The 12683-nt window shown below is 52.0% G+C and overlaps 1 protein-coding gene across 6 annotated transcripts in view; it reads left to right on the top strand.

The window, feature by feature from the left end:
• Lingo1 (leucine rich repeat and Ig domain containing 1) overlaps positions 1-12683 on the top strand; it is a 182946-nt gene that overhangs the window by 147285 nt on the left and 22978 nt on the right. For 4 of the 6 annotated variants that reach the window (XM_057768213.1, XM_057768214.1, XM_057768211.1 and 1 more), the window contains one exon: positions 1682-1914. The exons of the other annotated variants lie outside the window; for them this stretch is intronic. The gene's annotated coding sequence lies outside the window, so the exon portion shown is untranslated. The remainder of the gene's footprint in view (positions 1-1681; positions 1915-12683) is intronic. 6 annotated transcript variants of the gene reach the window in all.

Below are 12683 nucleotides of genomic sequence, written 5' to 3'. Positions count from 1 at the left end.
CCAGGCTGTTACAGGGACTAGCTGGTTCTGACTGTCACTCAAGACCCCAGGCTGATGGCTACCCACCATTTTAACATGTATATCCAAAGTTGCCATGACAGCAGGAAGAAGCATGGCCACTTTCTCTTGTGACTCATGTAGCTTCCACTAAAGTTTCATTGGTCAAAGCGTGAGCCACATGTAACTCTGAAGGGGACAAGGGAGTGCAATTTTTCACCCCATGCTTAGAGAAAAAGAATCTTCAAGGGAATCGGTAAACATCACTTCACGATGGCCCCAGGCACCCGCAACACACGGATGCTGAGAGCATTGAGTGCACTGAGGGAAACACACAGACTGTACCTAATGACTGTGAGCTCCTTCCCCCCGGGCCCCAGCTCCAAGGAGACCCACCTCCCTCCCTTCCCTACCCTGGCCATGTCCCTCAGATAAGTCATCAGCATCCACAATCCCTGCTTCAGAGATGAAGACCTTAGCTTTCGGATGAAGACAGATGGCGACTTCCCCAGGGTGCGGCATGAAGGCAGCTGGGGCAGGAAGAACAGCCAGGTGCCTCACTCTGCCGAGTCCCTTTTCCAGCCCAGCACCTTCTTTAACAAATGAAAAAGCAGCAGATCCTAGTAATACCTTAACTCTATTAAGGACTTCATAAGACCCAGATCAAATTACATCTCCTGCAATCGAACAGTAAATTCGATTCCATTCAACAAATGTTCCATTCGACTCCATGAGGGCCTAGGGGGTCTGGGTAGCCCACTTGGCTGGGGACCTGTCTCTCATTCACAGGAAGATGCCGCCCTCCCTGGCATAGGTCTGCCCTAGAGTTTAAGATCAGTGAGTAAGGGAGGCCTGGCGTGTAGGGAACAATGGGAAGGGACATTGACTTAGGATTTTGAACCACTGAAGCCCAAGTGGACCAGAACAGAAAACTGGGTTTCAAGACACCTGGAATTCAGAGCCACCTTGACCTCTAGACCTGCATCCACAGCCACAGGGCTGTGGCCTTGGGTAACTTCTCTTTGGGTTTAAGTCTTCTGTCAGTAATGTGCTCAGTCCCCATCCCCGCCTCTGACCTCAGACTTCTGAGGCTCGTCTCCTCAAACTGAGGAGACCACAGTGGGATGGAGGGCCTTACCCATTTCCCCCGCCTTTGACCTTTCCCCATTGGTCAGGCCCTGTGTGCTAGACCCCGCTGGGCCCCACAGGACCTCAGTCATGGAAGGACAGAAGACTGAGCATCTGTGGCAGATGAGAGGCAGATGTCACCCAGAGGAGATATTGACATGGGGGAAATGATTTACTTGTTCGACACACACACATGCGCATGCTCCATGTGCCTTCCCCAGCTGCAGCCACAGGCAAGAGATGGTGGGTTTGTTTGAGAAGAGAGGATAGCTGTCAACCGTCATCTTACCATGCACTTCTGGAAGCCCAGAGACCCCCTTCTACCTAACGAATCCCCAGCAGCAGCAGGAGTAGCACCAACGCCTCCTGGCACTTTTCATTGATGAAGCACTTTGTTTTTGCCTTCTTGTTTGATCACCACAGTGGCTCTGTGAGGGATGCTTCTGTCCCATCGAGTTCTTAATTCAGAGAAGGCGCAAGGTTTGCCTGAAGTCAGTTAGTAACGACCTCCCCTCATGCTGGCTGACTCCCTGGTCTATTTGTGCCTACCTTTTAGGAGTCACGTGAGCCTCCCTCTGGGATCTGGCATGAAGGAGAAATGGATTCTGGATTTTCCACTCTGGCTTTCCCTGACTTCTTCAGAATTTAAGAAGCATCCTGAGGCCTCTCTTGCTCAACCTCAGCCTAGAATCCCTGAGGATCAATCCAGAGATCCAAAGACTTCAAGACCTAAAAACACCAAGCCCCTTTCCCTGGACACAGACTGGACAGAGCTAACTAGTTCTTCAGGTAAAGAGGCCAGCATGGCACTGACCAGACTGGTACTACCATCTTTTATTCGGGGGGGGGGGGAATTCTGCTGATCGAGCATACAGAAGCTTGGGTGTGCTTGCTCTCTATTTAAAGCTGTTTACATGGTGTGATTTCAAGAACCTTCAGCGAGAGATAGCGCGTGCATCGACCCTTGCTTGTTAGTGACAATTATGACTGGAACAAACCCTAGGTCCAGACGGTCCTAGTACCAACAACAGCTTCGTGCACATCTGAGGTTTGGCTATTTGACCTTCAGAAGGATCCAGGGCCATGTTCTACAGATCTTGCTTGTCCATAGTTCTGGGTACAACCCAGGTCATGCAACACTCAGATTCCTTTAGCTTCGGCAGCAACACTATCACCTGCCATTTTTAGATCAGCTGGGTTTCATTAGCTTGTTTAGCTCTTTCAATACCAGCCTGCAAATTAGCAGAGAAAAGGTGTTAACTGCCTCCTAGGTTCCCATGCAGCTTTCCGCACACTGCTCATTCAGTCTCTGTCACTCATTCACTTTCTCGGAACATACTGATTGACTGTCACGCCCTGGGACGCAGGGGTGCCAGAGGCAGAGCTTGCAGTTACATTTCCACAAACAGAGAGCTCACTCTTCCAGTTTGTTCCCAAAACATGGCCTCTGTGAAGCTAGGGAGATAGCTCTATGGATGAGGTTCGTGAGAACAAGTCCAAATCCTCAGAACCCATGAGAAGGCCATAATTCCTGCAGATTCCCTGGATCCCCAGAGCAAGCCAGCTAGCTGGACATGGGCAACCTCTGGATTCAACCAGCAGACTCTGCCTCAATAAATAAGGTGGAGAGTGGTCAAGGGAGACCCTGACACCAGCCTCGGGCCTCCATATGCACGCATACATACATACAGCTACACATGCAGAAAAAATAATTCTGTGTATGAAGTATGCATGCATGGATGGATCTACCATAGCTGGTTTTCCGATGAAGGCTTTCCTTCTCTGTGCATCTCTCTGGCTGATCCTGACCTGTGGAACCCACCATTGAGGATAAAGGTACTCTAGATCCAGCCCAGGCAACACCACCTCAGCAGAGGCTGCAAGTAGCTGAGGACAGCTGCCAGAACCAAGCCTGTGCTCTCCAGCCTGCTCACCACCTCCTCTACCCCCTCCTCATCCCATGCTCTGCGCTGCCCACACACGCCCTCTCTCCTCTCTGTGACAACCTTTCGGACTGCCTTGACTGTGCTCGCATCCTGAGACTTCCACATCCTTACCCTGGCCTCTCCACTCACTATACAACTCCCGTGTCTGTCCTTTTCTTACCCTTCGAGTGACTTCCAGAAGAGAAGGAAACTGGAATTCAGGACAAGGGTCCTACCTGGATTGGACGCAGATCTGGCCTCTGAACTCCACTGGGCTGAATCATTGCTCAACCCAGACAAAACCTACAGGGTCCAGGTTGCCCCCTGCTGGATGCCCAGAGTTGCCATGGCGACCCTCTGCCTGTCTTCCCAGCATGGAGACAATCAAAAAATAACAGCAAGGACTCTTTTATTCTGTGTCCCACCTGGGAGCCATTTAAGCCTCCTTATTCCTTTTGACACATATTAATTTTTTTTTTTGGCTTTTAAGATTATCTTGAAATCCCCCCTCACTTTTAGGTTCCATGGCATGGCCTCCAAGAGCCTTCGATCTCTCTCTCTCTCTCTCTCTCTCTCTCTCTCTCTCTCTCTCTCTCTCTCACACACACACACACACACACACACACACATGTGCACGCGCGCACACACATGTGCACACACACACACATAGGTGCACATGCTGTGCACTTGTTTACACACCACACTGGAAACAGCAAATTGGCCTCCTGATGCTTTAACAGCAGAGCTACAGGGAAGGCATGGCCCCTTCTCTTCATCTGCACACCACTTTACAGTTTGCAAACACCTCTCCCTTCTAATATCATGCAAATCCTGCAGAATTAGATGAGGAGGGTGACCCTTGGGAAGGGGCACAGGCAGGCCAACATGGTACTTATGGCTCAACCCCATTTTACTTGTTCCCTGAGACTCAGTGTACCCTGGTTCCCCTTTTCACAGTAAGGTCACTGAGACCCAAAGAGGGTGGCCAGAGGCTGAGACAGACTTGGCCATCTGAACACTCTCCCCGTCTGACCATAGGATTCAGGGTCAGGCCAGGCATGCTACAGCAATCAATGTGGGAAGAATGTGGGAAGCTGTGGGGTCACGGGGTCAAGTCTCACTTGGAGAGGAAGAGGCATCTTTCAGAGTAGCCATGTGCACATTTGAGCCTTGTTTTCTTCTGTGCAAAGTGTCAGCAACAATGTGTCTGGCTCAGAACCACTGCATGTTCTCAGCAGCCACTGCACTTGGCGCACAGCAAGCTCTCCTTAAATGTTTGCTTTTGTGGGAATGGAAACTCAATGGCTAATGTTTCTAGGTGACCTTGGGGCTCAGCATCCTCATCTGTAAAATGGGACTGGTGATGCTCAGAAGGACCCAATACCAAACCCGTCCCCCTCTACCACCATTCCTCCCCCCAAAACAGAACCCCAGGAGAAGGAGGCAAGGAAACAGATACCTTCCTGTCTGTCTGTCAATCCATCTGCAATGGTGGCATCAGTTTTCATAGAGGAGGGGAATCTGCTAAGTAGTCAAAAAAAATATTTCCTCTGTGACTCCAGCAGCCCAGCTGTTCTCTTTCAGAAAAAGTGCTGAGGGCTGAAAACACAGGAACAATGACAGAGAGACAGGAAAGTGGGGTGGGGGAGGGCAGACCAAAGTGAAGGGCATGGGAAGGGGCAGCATGGAGTGCATGGCTTTGCCAGGGCCTTTCCTGGGCCACCTGGAACAGCATTCAGCAAGGCTGTCATTCGCCCCACAGCTGCTGGGATCCACCGGCCACCAGTGTCCCTGTCCTGTGGAACCTGGGTTCAAAGGCAGCACTAAGAGAAAAAGACATGAGCCACCACTAGCCCTGCCATTGCATTTGTGAGTCATCCTGCCCCACCGGGAGGAGGCTCTTGGACTTCTTGGTCCCTGTGGCATCTCGGCATGGAGTTAGAAAGGTGCCCTGTATTGGGGAAGAAGGTCCCGTGGGCACGTATTCATGCTTACTCCTCTTCCAGATCCACTCAAGACCATTATGGCCCCTCCACAGCCTTGTTTAGACCTGGCTGTTCCAGCCTTCCCACTCAGTACTTGCTCTTGTCGCTTCTTTGGGTACCCATGGCCCTGTCTGTTGGCTGGGTCCTGCAGCGGGTCCTGTCCCTCCCGCGGGCTCCTCTAGAACGACCCTTAGAGTCCTCCCTGCGAGGCTGCCTCCCTCCTCCTTGTAGCTCTGGCCACTCTCTGCTTTTTTTGCTCTGACTTCCATAAAAGAACCTAGGTGCCCTTTGCTTTTATCCTGGTACCAACTGGCCGGGTCTGGTATAGACAAGTTCTGGGTCAAGAGTTTGGGGGTTGGTGTTCTCAACTGGTCATCCCTACCCTGCCCACCTCTGGATTCCCACTAGCATAGCCACTGGGGAGACTGGCCTCCCAGTACCATATCAGTAAGACAGGTGTTTAGCTCACATGGGTCCTGGGTCTCTGTCTTCCTCAGGAGATAAGTACCCCGGCTATCAGTCACTCCTCTGTGACCTTGAGTGACTTCCCCGCCTCCCCAGGCCACTGCCTCCTGTGTGGTAGGGATGCCAGCACACCTTCTTCCTAGGGCTGTGGGAGCATGAGATGAGTTACTGCCCTGGCACCTGAGGGCACAGACTAAAAGCCTGGCAGTGCCTCAAAGGTCACAGAGTCTGTCTGCCCTCTGGCCCCATGTGGAGAAGCACACCCTTCCCTGGCCATCTGCTGACCCTATCGAACCACGAAATGCTAGCCTTTCCCTGTGGACAGAGAAGTCACTGGGAGCTCAGTGGAGGGTTTGCTCCTATGCTGACCTTCATCAGGGAGATGCCCAGGGTTTCTAGGTGCAGCATGTACTCCCAGGACAATGGACTGGTGGCTTCTGAGCTGACTATCTCTGGAAGCAGTTCTATCCAGTCGTGTCCACCCCCCACTGCCCACAGAGGTGTGACCCATATTTGGGGTATAAAAAAGAAAGAGGAACTTAAGCCTCCAGCTTCATTCCAAGCCACTGTTAGGTCCCTCAACCCTTTTTTCCCTCCCTACCCCTACCCCCCATTTAGCTCTCTTGGTTGCCATGACAGCAGAATACTGGGAAAGCAGGACTCCTTGGAGGGACAGAAACAAAGTGATACCAATTGTGTGCTAGTCTCTAGGTGCACATATGTGCCCAGGTGGGAGTCCCTTGCATGCCACCGTGGGATGAGCTGGGAGTCGTACGTTTGGTTTGTGAGGTCTTTTCCAGGTCACATGCTTGGCTCATGCATGTTTCATAGACAGACAACTGAAGTATAAGCAGGGATGGTCAGAGCCTTGGTCACTACTTTCTTGAGAAGGCTGGAAGGTGACTGCAGTTGGGTGCCTGTCCTCTTGCTCACCTCAGCAAGCTCTTGCAGATGTCCCCTCTGTCACCTTGCCATGGGAGATAGGCAGGGCAGGTGGATGGGGAAAGTGAGGTCTTCCTCACTCAAGTTGGGGCTGTGCTGGGGCCTCCTGGGCCCTGAGATAATATGGTATCTGAGGGTCACCTGGTATGTTATACCCCTAAGCTTCTTCAACTCCCCACCCCAGTAGAATGGTCCATGCCCATTACATGAGGAGCTGAGCAGCAAGGGCCTCCTGCTCACTTTTCCATGCCCAGCACTGTCGTTGGCTTGAGGAAAGCCTTCAAACCTCTCTAAAGTAGGTCTGGAGCCAGCTCTTCAGGACTGGTAAGATGGGGGAGTAGGCACACAGGGGAGGACCTTCAGAGGCAGCAACCGTGCCAGTGGGCATGAAGGTGGGATGGGTAGACACTTACAGGAACCCCAGATATGTTTGTCTGCTTGCTATGCTTCAGACATGATCTGGTATTTATCTCCAACTATGAGGCACACACAGACACCCCCACCCCCACCTCCAACTCATCGATGTGAAAATACCACAGCCAAGCTGAAAGTGCGAAGAGTTGGCCACTGGTGGAATGAGTAGCCAAGAGGTCTGCCTACTGCTTGAACGACTCTGGGGGGTGAGTGAGTCTGCAGTCCATCCCTACCCATCCCACCAGGTGCTAGGGTGCCAGGGATCCTTACTCCAGACCCCTCGGCCCCCTGAATTGTCTAAGACAGCCTCCCTGCCCTGCTCTGGGTAGGAAGGATTGCGGCTCCTAGACAAGCCTGTTCTTAGACTATGTGCATGGGAGGAAGGGTGTCTGGATGTGTGGGGCAGGGGGTGGGGTGGAATGCAGTCTGAGTCACTGGGACTTCCTGAGGGCATACCAGGCCTGTCTCCCCCACTTGCCTGCTGAGCCACCACAACAGCGCAGGTATTTCTGGCTGGTTTCACACCCTAGCAGGTGGTGTGAACACACTGCCTCAGTGTGCACACCCAAGTTTAAATTTGAGACTACAGGGAGCCTTGCTGGGGTCTAAAATCTCGGACTGCCCCCGATCCGTACCAAGTGCTCATGAAGAGGATCCCATCCGGGGAACCTCTGTCTAAGCTCAAACTTCCATGACAGTGGCCAGGGTCAGGACTAGCTATGGGTCCTGGATTCTCCAAAGCAAGTCACCTCATCTTTCTTCATGAAATGAATGTTGCCCTTCCTTTGTAGGACTGCATCTTCCCTGAGTTTAAAAGTGGCCAGTAAGAGTCTGGCTAGGAGCCTGCCATGGTGGTGCACATCTTTAATCCCAGCACTCAAGAAGCAGAGGCAGGAGGATCTCTGAGTTTGAGGCTTGCCTGGGCTACAGAACGAGTTTCAGGACAACCAGCGCTACATAGAAAAACCCTGTGTCAATTTTTTTTTAAAAGAGAGAGAGAGAGAGAGAGAGAGAGAGAGAGAGAGAGAGAGAGAGAGAGAGAGAGAGAGAAAGAAAGAAAGAAAGAAAGAAAGAGCCTGGCTAGGCCCCAACCTGCCCCCTGCACTCAACACGCTCTGGGGGCCCATTTTCCATTATCTCAAAAATGGACCTGCAGGATGGTGCTTTTCTGCCCAGAAATGCCAAGCTCATTTTTCAGCGACAGAAATGCCACATGTGAAGGGGTAGGGACAGAAAGGGAAGAAGATGCTTGTGTCTTCTCCTGGGATCCCTGGAATCAGGACATCCTCCCTCTCTCACTTGCCCTCATGCATGTCGTGGGGCTTGAGACAGGTAGGCAGTGAGGATGGACAAAGGATGCTGTCTGTGTTCGCTGCTCTCTTCTGCCCAGAGGGCAGACACTGCATGGGACATTAGGAGCTTTTTCCCAGGGCTGACAGGCCTTGAAGAACAGAAAGAGATGCAGAAAGGCCTGCTGCTGACCTTCCCCAATTCTGATGAAAAAGACACCAAATTTCACCCTGACATATGGCCCACAGGCCCACAATACTACACAGGCATGTCCCCAAAATATCCCCAAACTAGATATGCACAGAGGAGCCACACTGGCTTCCTGCTCACAATGGGTCTTCCTCCTGAGGGTGAGGTGTGCTGGGCCTGCCGCAACGGTCAGGATGATCAGAATGGGCCATTTCACTGGGGTCTCACGATCTGCTGGAGCAAGAGCTTAGATCAGACAAGGCAGGCACAGAAAGAACTACCTAAGTGCTTGGCCAGGAAAGATCATGTTCCAGAAGCTTCACCCAGCCATCACACATACCATTGCCTTGTGGACAAAGATATCCCATCCCATATTAGAGGGGAGTGAGGGCTGCAGAAAGATCTTCAACCTACCAGAAAACAGCACCAAGTCTCTGGAAGTTTCTCTCTGACTTGCTGCTTTTGAACCATAGTTGCGACTCCTGGGGTATGGAACCTGACTTGGGGGTACAGTGGGGTTCTCACACACTGCCTATCACAGGAGGGACAGAATGTCTGATTTGATAGATGGGGGCTGGTAGACTTGTATGTGCAGAGCAGATCCCACGGAGACAGCAGACCAGAGGTTCCTAGTCTCCCTCCTGTCACTGAATTCATGTGACCTCTGGCCCCAGGGTGCAGCCTGACATCACGTATGTCCCAGCTTTTCCCTTCAGCACCATCAATGTCTTGCCTGGACAAACAAGGAAGAGGGCCTGGAGGCTGCCTCAGGCTGCCTCTGCCTCAGTCTGCTCCAGAGATCCAGTCTCCTCTGACCTGTGGCCACACCTGTCCCCAGTATCTAAGGACTTAGGTCTACCTGCTACCTGCCCAGAGGTCTATCTTGCCTTGCTGTCCCCCTGGTGGCCACTCTGCTACATCTCTGTGCACTGTCCCCTCAGTTTGATATAAGCTTAGAAATTAGACTAATGGTCCTATTTGTCACAAATGGCCTGTGGTCCCAGACTAAAGATGCCCCTCTTAGGGTAGCTGCGCCTTGAGGGTTCCTCCACCCCTTCTCTGACTATGCCAGTCTAGCTAATATCACAGACTCCTACCACCCCAACCTGACACAACCACACTAGGCATGGATGGACTGGATAGCCAGGTAGGAAGGGAGCTCCTGGCTTGTCACACTGTATACCTGGCCAAGGCTAAGCCTGAGGTCCGACTGTCAGGGGAGATCAGCAAGCCCAGACTCCAGATGCTTCAGTGCTGCCTGGCTTTGGATAGCCACAGGGCCTCTATGTTGGGTCTATAAAGCAGATACTGAGGACAGACTGAGTCTGTAGACGATAACATGAGAGGACCACCTCCCCAGAGAGAAGAAGCCATGCTGAGGCTTACCTGGTGAGAGCTTTAGGAGTTTCTCCTTCCACCCACTTGAGGAATATGCCTTTTGGGGGTATCAGAACTGAGTAAGGGCTGCCAGCCCAAGAGTTGTGCCAGGCTTGCACCTCACTCGCTGGTGTCTAGCTAGGGATTTGTAAGCCTCCCCTAACAAAGAGCTGAGCATGCCATGAGCACCTCTGAGACTCCTGGGAGCCAGTTCTGGCTCTAACTCCGGCACCCTGTCTCCGTTTACCCTCTCTATTCCTTGGGATGAGATGCCTGTAGACAGAGGAGCCTGGGTGGGCTAGGTAGCAGCCCAGCATCTTCCCCCACTTCACTGTGCCTCCCCAGCTGCTGTCCTGGACTTGGGTCTTAATGGAGCGTAAACAGCCTGGCAGAGAGAAGCCTCATTAGGCCTGATCTAATTAGGAGGCTCTGTGTGCTGGAGGTAGATGGGGAGGAGCACCCATTCCTAAAGCCTGCTTTGCACCGGGAGTGCCATGCATGTACACTCCTAGGACCTCCTCATAGTCTACCGAAATAGACTAGCCCAGGCAACTGAAGTGGAAAGCCACTCGGAGAGGACAGGTGGTCTGCCAGGGTGATACAGTCAATAGTGGCTTCCTTAGGAAGTGTGACCCACAGGCCTCCCAATTTCTCCTGCTCCTCAACCCCTCAGGCAGATGCATGGCCACGTCTGTCCACTGTCCACAGTTTGGCTAGCTCTCACCCACAACTCTGATCTCCTCTCCCCTTCCAGGACTGCCAGATGTCACAATAGGTCAGATGGTGGGAGGCCAGAAATGGGACAAACTGGACTCTCTCCTCTCTGCCTCTGGTTCCCCCTGTAATCCGGATAGGGGTGCGGATGCCATGCCAAGGGGCCTGCCACCCCTTCGTTAGTCTTAGCTAACAAGCTGTTTATGGGTACGACATGACACCTGCTTTCTTCTTTATAAGTTCAATAATTTATAGGCATATTAGCAGCCCGGCGGCTGCCCTGGGCCCCAGCCAGACGGGACGGGGCGATGCAGCCGGGTGCCTCTGCCGATATTTACTCTCTCCTACCATCAATTATTAAGGAGCCCTCCTTCAGCTTTGCACATAATTACATGCGCCGTTATGGTTTGAACTCCCCTGCTCTAAATCCCTCTGGAGCAGGGCCCAGTCTGCCCCACAGGGCTGCCATAGCCCAGGGATCCAGCTGCCTACAAACTGAGGAGGTGGCAGTAACTCGGCCTCACACCCCATAAGTCTCCTTAGCTAGAAGCGGTCTTCCCCACCCAAGGGTGGGGTCCCTGCATCTTTGCTGTCTGTGTGGGGTACCTCCCTACCTCTCTACACATAACTGTCTCCTCACTTCTTGATTCAGCGCAGCCTTGACTACCTCCTGCATGCCTGTCCTGATTCCCTGGTGCCTGCTCTGTGTGTGTGTGTGTGCAAACACAGTCTGCATCACACTGGGCTGAATCTTGTTTGCTAGACTATGGGCTCTGGAGGCACAGAGAAAGCCGTGGCAAATGTTTGTTGAGTGATAAATGAATGGGTGGATGGATGAGTGGATGGATGGAAGGATGGGTGGTTGAGTGCCTCGTCACTAGAGAGTCCACTCAAGTACCTGCCTCTTTATCCCAGGACAGGAAGTCTGTCCTAGTTGGTCCCCTTCCTCCCAAATACCTTCAGATCACCTGGTTTAGACTGAGATAGCCCCGTGGGCAGCAAATCCTGGACTCTTGTCTGCGTGTTATCACAGGAAGGCAGGGGAGGATGGAACGAGAGAATGTCCCTTCAATCTCATGTCTGCCGTGTGGGCTGGAGAAGATGCTCAACCTTTCTGGTACTATTTCCCCACTGGCTAAATGGGGATGTCCACAGTCCCTCTACGGATGTGGTTGAGGCTTACGTGAGGACCTCTCATGACACAATTGTTCAGTCATATTCCTTAACCTCAACCTTGATCTGTCTGTGAACTGAGCCCACATAAACTCGAACTGTCTTGAACTGGATGGCCTTATTCCGGCCTTCTTCGTCCACCCTTCCCTGGTTTAAGCCTCCCTCACAAGTCTAGTAACTGGCGCTACACTGAACTCGAAGGCTCCACAAATACCACAAACTGCTTGATTAAGATTTGCCACATCTCAGCCTACAATATTAAGGAAGAGAAAAAGTGTCCCATGTGACCAAAGAATAGCTAGAGGCCATTTCTTCCCCAATGTGAACAGCAGAGTGGGAACCAAGCCCCAGGTGCCCACTAGATGTAGGAGCCCAGGGTTATCTCCCTGGGTACCTCATGCCTCGGTTTCTTCCATAAGAACAAATAATAGGATGGCCCCTGTGGGGCTGTTGAGCAATCAAATGAGTTGCCAAGTAAACAGTTAACCCAGTTCGGAGCAGGGTGGGGCTCGTGGGGGGTACTTGCCTCTCTGAGAAGTGGCACTCTCCCAGAGTGGCGGTCATTCTCATGTGCATTTACCTCCCCTGTGTGTAGATAGCTGTGCTCAGATCGTAAGGTATGCTTTTGAATGTGACATAATGCTCTGGCCTTCTGTGCATCTTTGCTTTGTTCCTCCACACTGCATTATGGGATTGTCTGAACTAGCTTGTGTGACTCTAGTGTCTGTCATAATCATTTGATATCCCGTTGTGTGATCACACTGCACTCTGTCCATCTTCCTGCCACTGAGAGGTATAGCCAATGCTTTTGACCTCTACTGTTACAAAAACATCGTAGTGGCCCTTTCTGTGCTAGCCTGGTTCTCTGCGATATGTACCCAGCGTGGAGCTGTTGAGTAACAGACTATACATCTTTTCAACCTTATCAGGGAGCCGCTAAGTTATTGTGCAGTTCCTCACCCCACTGGCAGGAGGCACTTCGCCTGAATTATCCCCATGTCCCAAGCCAGGGTGAGAGCAAGGAATGGTTGCACACCTGTAACAGGTGGAGCATGCCTTTGGTGTGTGTTGCTTTGTAGCAAAT

This window comes from Chionomys nivalis, chromosome 4 (assembly GCF_950005125.1).
Source record: "Chionomys nivalis chromosome 4, mChiNiv1.1, whole genome shotgun sequence".
Classification (NCBI taxonomy): Eukaryota; Metazoa; Chordata; class Mammalia; order Rodentia; family Cricetidae; genus Chionomys; species Chionomys nivalis.
Note: the sequence above shows the minus strand (reverse complement) of the source record. Positions and strands in the feature narration are given on the sequence as shown.